Source organism: Mobula hypostoma, chromosome 28 (genome assembly GCF_963921235.1).
Source record: "Mobula hypostoma chromosome 28, sMobHyp1.1, whole genome shotgun sequence".
In the NCBI taxonomy this organism is placed as follows: domain Eukaryota; kingdom Metazoa; phylum Chordata; class Chondrichthyes; order Myliobatiformes; family Myliobatidae; genus Mobula; species Mobula hypostoma.
The window spans coordinates 27,521,290-27,532,284 of NC_086124.1; positions in this window are offsets into that span (position 1 = coordinate 27,521,290).

Sequence of the window (10,995 nt, forward strand, 5' to 3'; positions counted from 1 at the left end):
ATCAGTTGTTCTATATATAACCACCCGCACCCCTAGATTATATCCCAGTCTGTTACCCACTCCTGGGTATCTTTTATTCAAAGTATAAACCTCCCTGAACCCCTGGATTAGATCCCAGCCCGTTACACAGTCATGGGGATCTGTAATTCTATATATAACACCACCCCCCAAAACCCCTGGATTAGATCCCAGTCTATAATCCACTCCTGGGGATCTTTTATTCAATATGTAAACCACCTGAAGTCCTGGATTAGATCCCAGTCTGTAACCCACTCCCAGAGATCTGCTAATCTATATATAAACCTCCCGAACTCTGGATTAGATCCCAGCCTGTAACCCACTCCTGTGGATCTTTTATTCAATATACAAACCCCCTGAACCCCTGGATTAGATCCCAGGCTGTAACCCACTCCTGGGGATCTTTTATTCAATATACAAACCCCTGAACCCCTGGATTAGATCCCAGGCTGTAACCCACTCCTGGGGATCTGTTATTCTACATATAAACATAGACTTTATTGTTTCAGAGGGAAATTGAGTTTTGTTACAGCAGCACCAACCAAGAATAGAGCATAAATATAGCAGTACCAAAACCACAAACAATCAAACAACAATATGCAAACTATGCCAGATGGAAATAAGTCCAGGACCAGTCTGTTGGCTCAGGGTGTCTGACCCTCCACGGGAGGAGCTGCAAAGTTCGATGGCCACAGGCAGGAACAACCTCCCATGATGCCCAGTGTGGTATCTCAGTGGAATATGGCCGGAGTCCAACAGCAAAAAGTTCAATATCCGGGTTACAAACATGTTCCTTGATCGTAATATGACCAGGATTGCACATCCGTTGTTAACCAGAACAGCAAGCCCCCAACTCCTTTACGCTTACCGCTCTCAGTGCACTTCCGGTCAGCCCGAACGGTCTGGAAGCCCTCCATGGGAAAGTTTTGGTTGGGTATGTCCACTTGCAGCCACGTTTCAGTGGAACACATAATACTGCTCTCCCGAAATGTTCTCTGACTCCTGGCTAGCGCCGTGAACTCGTCCATTTTATTACTCCTCTTTTCCATGAGTCTCTGTTGTCTCGACCCGGTCCTCTTTCCTTGCCAAACCTCCCAAACCCTGGGTTATATCCCAGGCTGTAACCCACTCCTGGAGATCTGTTATTCTAGATAAAAACTCCCGATCTTCTGGATTATTTCCCAGCCTGTAACCCACCCCCACTCCCGGTGTAAACCCAAACAGATTTCTACAAATGTGCTGCGAAAAGTGTCCTGACTGGTTGCATCGTGGCCTGGTAGGGCAACTCGAATATGCAAGAGGAAAGGCAGCTGTATAGAGTGGTGAACCCAGCCCAATGCATCACAGGCATATGGCTTCCTACCATCCACGGGAGGCCCTGGCTGAAGAAGGCAACTTGCATCATTAACGATCCTCACCACCTTCTCACAATCAGCATTGGGCAGGACGTCTAGAAGCCTGAAGCCCCACGTCACCTGGTTGTGGAATGTGCATCCAGCCTCCCCTCCACGGGCTCTATCTACTTCCTGCCACCTCAGTGAAACGGCCAGCATAATCAAAGCCCCGATCCACCCCCGACACTCTCTCTGCCCCGCCCCCTCCTAATGGGCAGAAGTCCGATAGCACATACCACCAGGCTCAGGGACAACTTCTAAGCCACTGTTACCACTCTCGATGGATCGCTAGTGTGATAAAATTTGTTCAACTCTTGACCTCACAATCTTCTTCATTATGATCTTGCACTTTATCATCTGCCTATACTGCACTTACAACCTACCGATGCTCTCCACTAGAATGGAGGTGAGAAGACTGCAGCTAGCGGGGCACTGTCTACGCCACCCCGAGCTACCTGCCAGCCTAGTCATCATATGGGAGCCCAAGCACGGGAGGATGAACCCTGGGCGCCCTCCCAAGACTATGGTCAACACACTCCTAAGGAGACAGTGGCGTAGCTAATGTAGATAAACTGAACACACTGATGAGGGAGAGGGAGAAGTGGAGAGTCCGTCGTCGAGCCCGACGCCGGCCCCCTAGACCTGAGTCGACGTAGCAGTAGTAAACTGCACTTCCTCTGTAGCTGTTATACTTTATTCTGCATCGTTTTACCTTGTTCCAGCTCACTGCACTGTGTAATGATCTGATCTGTATGAACAGTGTGCAAGATTTGTTGGCCCCCAACCAACACATATTCCACTCTCCCCTCCTACCCCTCCTCACAGTCCCCCACCCTGCTCTCATGACTATACCCCTTCCCCACACGAAACCACCATGGTGGGCCTCACAGCTGAACAGGTGAGAAGACAGCTGAAACATCTCAACCCGAGCAAGGTTGCAGGACTGGATGGTGTCAGTACAAGGGTGCTCAAAGCCTGTGCCCCTCAGCTATGTGGAGTACTTTGCCATGTCTTCAACCTGAGCCTGAGGCTCCGGAGGGTTCCTGTACTATGGAAGATGTCCTGCCTCGTCCCTGTGCCGAAGACGCCACGCCCCAGCGGCCTCAATGACTACAGACCGGTGGCATTGACCTCCCACATCATGAAGACCCTGGAGAGACTTGTTCTGGAGCTGATCCGGCCTATGGTCAGGCCACACTTAGATCCCCTCCAGTTCACCTACCTGCCCCGACTAGGAGTTGAGGATGCCATCGTCTACCTGCTGAACCGTGTCTACGCCCACCTGGACAAGCCAGCGAGCACTGTGAGAGTCATGTTTTTTGACTTCTCCAGTGCGTTCAACACCATCCGCCCTGCTCTGCTGGGGGAGAAGCTGACAGCGATGCAGGTGGATGCTTTCCTGGTATCATGGATTCTTGATTACCTGACTGGCAGACCACAGTACGTGTGCTTGCAACACTGTGTCCGACAGAGTGATCAGCAGCACTGGGGCTCCACAGAGGACTGTCTTGTCTCCCTTTCTCTTCACCATTTACACCTCGGACTTCAACTACTGCCCAGAGTCTTGTCATCTTCAGAAGTTTTCTGATGACTCTGCCATTGTTGGATGCATCAGCAAGGGAGATGAGGCTGAGTACAGGGCTACGGTAGGAAACTTTGTCACATGGTGTGAGCAGAATTATCTGCAGGTTAATGTGAAAAAGACTAAGGAGCTGGTGGTAGACATGAGGAGAGCTAAGGTACCGGTGACCCCTGTTTCCATCCAGGAGGGTCAGTGTGGACATGGTGGAGGATTACAAATACCTGGGAATATGAATTGACAATAAACTGGACTGGTCAAAGAACACTGAGGCTGTCTACAAGAAGGGTCAGAGCCGTCTCTATTTCCTGAGGAGACTGAGGTCCTTTAACATCTGCTGGACGATGCTGAGGATGTTCTACGAGCCTGTGGTGGCCAGTGCTATCATGTTTGCTGTTGTGTGCTGGGGCAGCAGGCTGAGGGTAGCAGACACCAACAGAATCAACAAACTCATTCGTAAGGCCAGTGATGTTGTGGGGATGGAACTGGACTCTCTGATGGTGGTGTCTGAAAAGAGGATGCTGTCTAAGTTGCATGCCATCTTGGACAATGTCTCCCATCCACTACATAATGTACTAGTTGGGCACAGGAGTACATTCAGCCAGAGACTCATTCCACCGAGATGCAGCACAGAGCGTCATAGGAAGTCATTCCTGCCTGTGGCCATCAAACTTTACAACTCCTCCCTTGGAGGGTCAGACACCCTGAGCCAATAGGCTGTTCCTGGACTTATTTCCTGGCATAATTTACATATTACTATTTAATTGTTTATGGTTCTATTACTATTTATTATTTATGGTGCAACTGTAACGAAAACCAGTTTTCCCCGGGATCAATACAGTATGACTATGACTATGACTATTATTTTTATCTTCACTGTATCTCGGTAATTAACCAAAAACACCGGAGATTCTGCAGATGTTGGAAATCCAGAGGAACTCACACAAAGTGCTGGAGGAACTCAGCGGGTCGGGCCGGGCCTACGGAAATTAATGAACAGTTGACGTCTCGGGCCAAGACCCTTTCTCAGGACAGAAGATAAAAGGAGAGGGGTGGGGGAAGAGGATAGAGAAAGGGAAGGAGAGGCACCTGGAGGAGGTGATAGGCAGAGGTGGAGTGGGGAGTGGAAAAATAAATTACTGGAAGGAGAAACCAATGTTCATGCCGTCAGGATGGAGGCTACCAAAGTGTTGCCCCTCCACCCTCAGGGTGGCCTCATTGTGGCAAAAGAGGAATCCATGGTCGGAACACGGAGGGGCTCAAAAACCCTGATAACGAACCGACGGCAATGTACTTCCCTTCAACCGTCCAGTTCCTGAACCAGCTGGTACAACCCTAATCACCACCTCGGTACAGCACAGACAAGGGAAACCCTGCTGGGAATCCAAGCAACACGCACAAAATGCTGGAGGAACTCAGCAGGCCAGGCAGCATCTGTGGAAAAGAGTAGAGTCGATGGTTCAGGCCGAGACCCTTCGGCAGGACTGGAGAGGAAAAGCTGAGGAGTAGATCGAAAAGGTCAGGGGGAGGGGATGGGAGAGAGAAACGCAAGGTGAGAGGTGAAACCGGGAGGGGGAGGGATGAAGTAAAGAGCTGGGAAGTTGATTGGTGAAAGGGATACAGGGCTGGAGAAGGGTGAGTCTGATAGGAGAGGGCAGAAGGCCGTGGAAGAAAGAAAAGGGGGGAGGAGCACCAGAGGGAGGCCATGGGCAGGTAAGGAGATAAGGTGAAAGGGGGGAAAAGGAGATGGAGAATGGTGAGGTGGGGGGGGGCATTACCAGAAGTTTATGAAATTGATGTTCACGCCATCAGGTTGGAGGCTACCCAGAAGGAATATAAGATGCTTTTCCTCTAACCTGAGTGTGGCCTCATCACGACAGTGGAGGAGGCCATGGATATCCATATGTATATTGGAATGGGAATGGGAAGTGGAATTAAAATGAGTGTCCAGTGGGAGATCCCACTTTTTCTGGAGAATTTCACTGTCTTTAATTCATCTCTCTCCCTCCCGGTTTCGCCTATCACCTTGTGTCTCTCCCCCCCCCCACCCCCGCAACTTTTAAATCTACTCCTCAGCGTTTTTTCTCCAGGTCCTGCCGAAAGGTATCGGCACGAAATGTCGACTGTACTCTTTTCCATTGGTGCTGCCTGGCCTGCTGAGTTCCTCCGGCATGTTGGGTGTTACTGGGTTTTTATCCATGATGGACTGGGCCATACCCACTACTTTTTGAAGGATTTTCCGTTCAAGGACATTGGTGTTTTAGACATCATGCGGAATCCTTGCAAACTCCTAAGGAACGGCAACGGAATATTGTGTTCCATCTTGTAAAATATGTAGATACAGTTCCCCAGTACAATAAGGTAGGTGGTGGGGGTAGAGATACGTCTCTGCCAAAGGAGGTGTAAGGTGCTCCTTCCCTCTGCTAGTCTGCGGGTCACCCTTGGGCAAGGTGTAGCACCTGCTTAGACCCCCGATCAGGGTCACGTGAAACCATGGGAGCAGGTGGTAGATGGTCATATGAGCAGCTGGTGCAGATCACAAGTCCTACCAGGCAGACAATCTCTGAAGAGTATTGATAATGGCTGGGGTCACCTGTGTTGTAAAGTCACTGCCCAGAAGAAGACGATGACAAACCACTCCTGTAGAAAAAACTGCCAAGAACCATCACGGTCACGGAAAGACCGTGATCGCCCACGTCACATGACACGGGACATAATGAATAAAATTGTATGATTAGTTCTTTTTTTGCATGTTAGGTGTTTGATATTTTTACTTTGAACAGGATCCATTGTGTTTCTTTGTTTCGTGACTGTGAGGAAGAGGAATCCCAGGGTTGTATACGGCATACGTACCTTTGATAATAAACATACTTTAAATCTTTGAACGAATTGAATTGAATTGGCTTTATTTCTTACATCCTTCACATACATGAGGAGTGAAAATCTTTATGTTACATCTCCATTCAAATGTGCAATTAATTGTAGTAATTTATAATAAATAGGACAGTCAATGTAATATAGAAATACACTCAAATCAGCGGGAGTTAATCAGTCTGATGGGTTGGTGGAAGAAGCTGTCCTGGAGTCTGTTAGTCTAGGCTTTTACGCTGTGGTACTGTTTCCCGGATGGTAGCAGCTGGAACAGTTTGTGGTTGGGATGACTCGGGTCCCCAATGACCCTTATGGCCCTTTTTTCACACCTGTCTTTGTAAGTGTCCTGCATCATGGTAAGTTCACAACTACAGACGCGCTGGGCTGTCCGCACCACTCTCTACAGAGTCCTGTGATTGAGGGAAGTACAGTTCCCATACCAGGCAGTGATGCAGCCAGTCAGGATGCTCTCAGTTGTGCCCCTATAGAAAGTTCTTAGGATTTGGGGGCCCATACCAAACTTTTTAGATTAGATTATGAGGACACGCAGTCCTCTTTTATTGTCATTTATTAATGCATGCATTAAGAAATGATACAATGTTTCTCCAGAATGATATCACAGAAACACAAGACAAACCAAGACTGAAAAACTGACAAGAGCCACATAATTATAACATATAGTTACAACAGTGCAAAGCAATATCGTTTTTTGATAAAGAACAGACCATGGGCACGGTAAAAAAAAAGTCTCAAAGTCTCTCGAAAGTCCCATCATCTCACGCAGACGGTAGAAGGAAGAAAAACTCTCCCCGTCATGAGCTTCCAGCGCCGCAAACTTGCCGATGCAGCATCCTGGAAGCACCTGACCACAGTCTGACTCTTGAGTCCATCCGGAAACTTTGAGCCTCCGACACCGAGCCCCGAGCACCATCTCTGCCGAGCGCTTCGACCCCAGTCCCGGCAACAGGCAATAGGCAAAGCCGAGGATTTGGGGCCTTCCCCTCCGGAGATTCTCGATTGCACAGTAGCAGCGGCAGCGAAACAGGCATTTCAGAAGTTTCTCCAGATGTTCCTCCGTGCTTCTGATGTCTGTCTCCATCAAATCAGGATTGTGCACGGTACCTACTTACAAATACCATATCATTTCGAAACTTCCTCAACCATCTGAGGTGAAAGAGGTGCTGTTGTGCCTTTTTCACCACACAGCCGGTATGCACAGATCATGGTCTTCGGTGATGTGGATGCCAAGGAACTTAAAGTTCTTTACCCTCTCAGCCCCGGATCCATTGATGTCAATAGGGGTTAGCCTGTCTCCATTCCTCCTGTAATCCACAACCAGCTCCTTTGTTTTTACGACATTGAGGGAGAGGTTGTTTTCTTGACACCACTGTGTCAGAGAGATGACTTCTTCCCTGTAGGCCACCTCGTTATTGTTTGAGATAAGGCCAATCAGTGTAGTGTCATCGGCAAATTTAATTAGCAGATTAGAGCTGTGGGAGGCAACACAGTCATGGGTATACAGGACTTAGTACGCAGCCCTGAGAGGCTCCTGTATTGGGAGTCAGAGGGGTGGAGGTGAGGGAGCCCACTCTTACCACTCGCCAGGGTTCTGACAGGAAGTCCAGGATCTAGCTACACAAGGCAGGGTCAAGGCTGAGATCTCTGAGCTTCCTGTTGAGCATGGATGGAACTATGGTGTTAAATGCTGTACTGTAGTCCAAGAACAGCATTCTCACATAAGCATCCCTCTTCTCCAGGTGTGAAAGGACAGTGTGTAGAGCTGTGGCTATTGCGACATCTGCTGATCGGTTGTGTCGGTAGGTGAATTGTAGGGGGTCCAGTTTGGGTGGTAGCAAGCTGCAGATGTAATCCTTGACCAGCCTCTCAGAGCATTTGCTTATTATCGAGGTGAGTGCGACAGGACGCCAGTCGTTCAGGCAGGTTACCTTGGTCTTTTTTGGCACAGAGACAATGGTGGATAATTTAAAGCAGGAGGGCACTCTACACTGGGAGAGGGCAGTGCGTACAGTAAGATGGACTCTCGACCTCATAGTAATCTTGCACCTTATTGTCTACCTGCACTGCCCTTTCTCTGTAACTGTTACACTTTATTCTGCATCGTTACTGCTTTACCTTGTTCTACCCCAATTCACTGTGTAATGATCAGATCTGTATGAACGGTATGCAAGACAAAATCTTCACTGTATTTCGGTACATGTGACAACAAAAGAAAAGTATTTTTCTTGTGAGTGCTCATATGAAGCTATGTCCCCTTGATGCTGCTTCATGTAATCTTTAATGCATCTTGTGCCTGTGAGAACAAACCTGGCTTTATTTTTTTAAATTATGAATAAGGTACATTTTAAAAATTAAAATGAGGATGATTGTTGTCCTTGCATGCTATGACATTCTGTGAATGATTGTCTCTGCTCCATCTGCCAGAAGTGGAACTTCCCGGTGGCCACAGATTTTAATTCCCGTTCCCATTCCTGTTCCCATTTCCACGTGTCGGTCTGTGGCCTCCTGTTGTGCCACGATGAGGCCACCCTCAGGGTGGAGGAGCAGCATCTTATATTTTGTCTGGGTAGCCTCCAACCTGATGGCATCAATTTCGATTTCTCCTTTCGGTAAAGAAAAAACCTCCCCCTCCCCTCTTCTTCTATCCCACACTCTGGCCTTTTACTTCTTCTCACCCGCCTATCACTTCCCCTGGGTCCCCCCTTCCTTCTCTTTCCCCTCTGGGCCACTCTCCTTTCCTATCAGATTCCTTCCTCTCCAGCCCTTTACCTTTCCCACCCACCTGGCATCACCTATCACCTTCTAGCCATCCTGCTTCCCCCACTCCCCACCTTTATATTCTGGCATCTTCTCCCTTCCTTCCCAGCCCTGAAGGAGGGTCTCGGCTTGAAATGTCAACTGTTTATTCATTTCCACAGATGCTGCCTGACTTGCTGAGCTCCTCCTGAGTTGCTCTGGGTTTCCAGCATCTCAGGCTTCCTCGTGTTTATGCGCTTGGTATTTATTGAATCCCAATTAGGTTTAGTATCACTGGCATATGTCATAAAATCTGCTATCTTTTGACAACCGTACAGTGAAATACATGATAAATAAATATAGAGGAAAAACTGAATTACATTAAGTATATGTATGTCCGTTAAATAGTTAAGTTAAAATAAGTTAGTGCAAAAAAACAGAAATTAAAAAAAGTCGTGAGGCAGTGTTCACGGGTTCAATGTCCATTTAAGAATCGGATGGCAGAGGGGAAGAAGCTGTTCCTGAATCACTGAGTGGGTGCCTTCAGGCTTTTGTACCCCCTTTTTGATGGTAATAAGGAAATGTGGGCATGTCCTGGGTGGTGGGGGTCCTTAATGATGGACGCCGACTTCCTAAATTTTCAAGCTTCTACAACTTATTTCGATCTTGTACAGTAGACGTCCCCCCCATCCCCCAAATACCAGACGGTGATGCAGCCAGTTGGAATGCTCTCCACGGTAAATTTGTAGATGTTTTTGAGGGTTTTAGTTGACAAGCTAAATCTCCTCAAACTCCTGATGAAATATAGCCACTGACTTGCCGTCTTTATAGGTGCATCAGCATGTTGGGACCAGGGTAGATGCTCAGAGATCTTGACACCCAGGAACTTGAAATAGCTCACTCTCTCCACTTCTGATCCCTCCATGAGGATTGGCCTGTGTTCCCTTGCCTCACCCTTTCTGAAACTTACAATCAGTTCTTTGGTCTTTCTGGCACTGAGTGCAAGGTTGTTATTGCAAGACCGCTCAACTAACTGGTGCATCTCCTGTTCTCGTCACCAACTGGAATTCTGCAACAATGGTTATATTATTAACAAATTTATGAATGGTATTTGAGCTGTGCCTAGCCACACAGTCATGGGTACAGAGAGAGTAGAGCAGTGGGCTAAGCACAGATCCTTGAGGTGCCCCAGTGATGACTGTCAGCGAGGTGAAGACGTTATTTCCAAATTCCAGTCCACAGAGGTTGTGGTCTTCTGGTTTTGAAGTTGAGGATCCAGTTGCAGAGGGAGGTACAAAGGACCAGATTCTGTACATTTTCCATCAGGAACGACTATTTATTTATTATTATTTCTTTCTTTATGTATTTGCAGTTTATTGTCTTTTACACACCGGCTGATCATCCAAGTTGCTACGCTCTTCATTGGCTCTATTATTGCTATTATTCTATCGCGGATTTACTGTGTATGCCCAGAAGAAAATTAATCTCATGGTTGTATATAGATAGATAGATAGATAAATATACTTTATTGATCCCGAGGGAAACTGGGTTTCATTACAGCATAAATAGAATAGAGCATAAATATAGCAATACAAAAACCACAAACAATCAAACAACAAAATGCAAACTATGCCAGATGGAAATAAGTCCAGGACCAGCCTATTGGCTCAGGGTGTCTGACCCTCCACGGGAGGAGCTGCAAAGTTCGATGGTCACAGGCAGGAACGACCTCCCGTGACGCCCAGTGTTGTATCTCGGTGGAATATGTATCTCATGACATATATGGTCTCTGATAATAAATTTATATTCTATAAATCGTTCATAAAAAGTGATAGGAAGAAGGAAATCAGACATCCCACCTCTCCCGGAAGTTCCGGGAGTCTCCCGCATATTAATAGCAGCTCCCTGATGCCGGCTAATTATATACAATATCCCGGAAATGAGAGGGAGAGGGGGAGCGGGAGCAGGAGTGAGATCGAGACCGCGAGCAGGAGCGAGCATCCTGATTGGTCTCTCTTTGTGCTAAGTAGACCTATCAGTTTTCTCTGTGGGCGAGCTTTACAGTCGACCTCTGTCTCTCCATCAGTTCAGTTTCAGGTCCTGCACCACCATGTCAAAGTGTTTCAAAAAAAGAAAATATAAAACGTACGTCACCCCAGACTACACTAAAGTGTACCCCTGCCTAATAGGGGTCAAAAATAATGACAGTGTTGCTCGCTGCACTGTTTGCAACAGTGACTTTTCTATTGCCCATGGTGGGTTAGGACCGTAAAAGACATGGTGAGGTGAGTTTAACAGGTGTCATTTGTTCATTAGCATAGGTAACATTATTTAAACTAGCTGGCTAGCTGCTAAGGAGCTACTCTATTGATGTCCCAC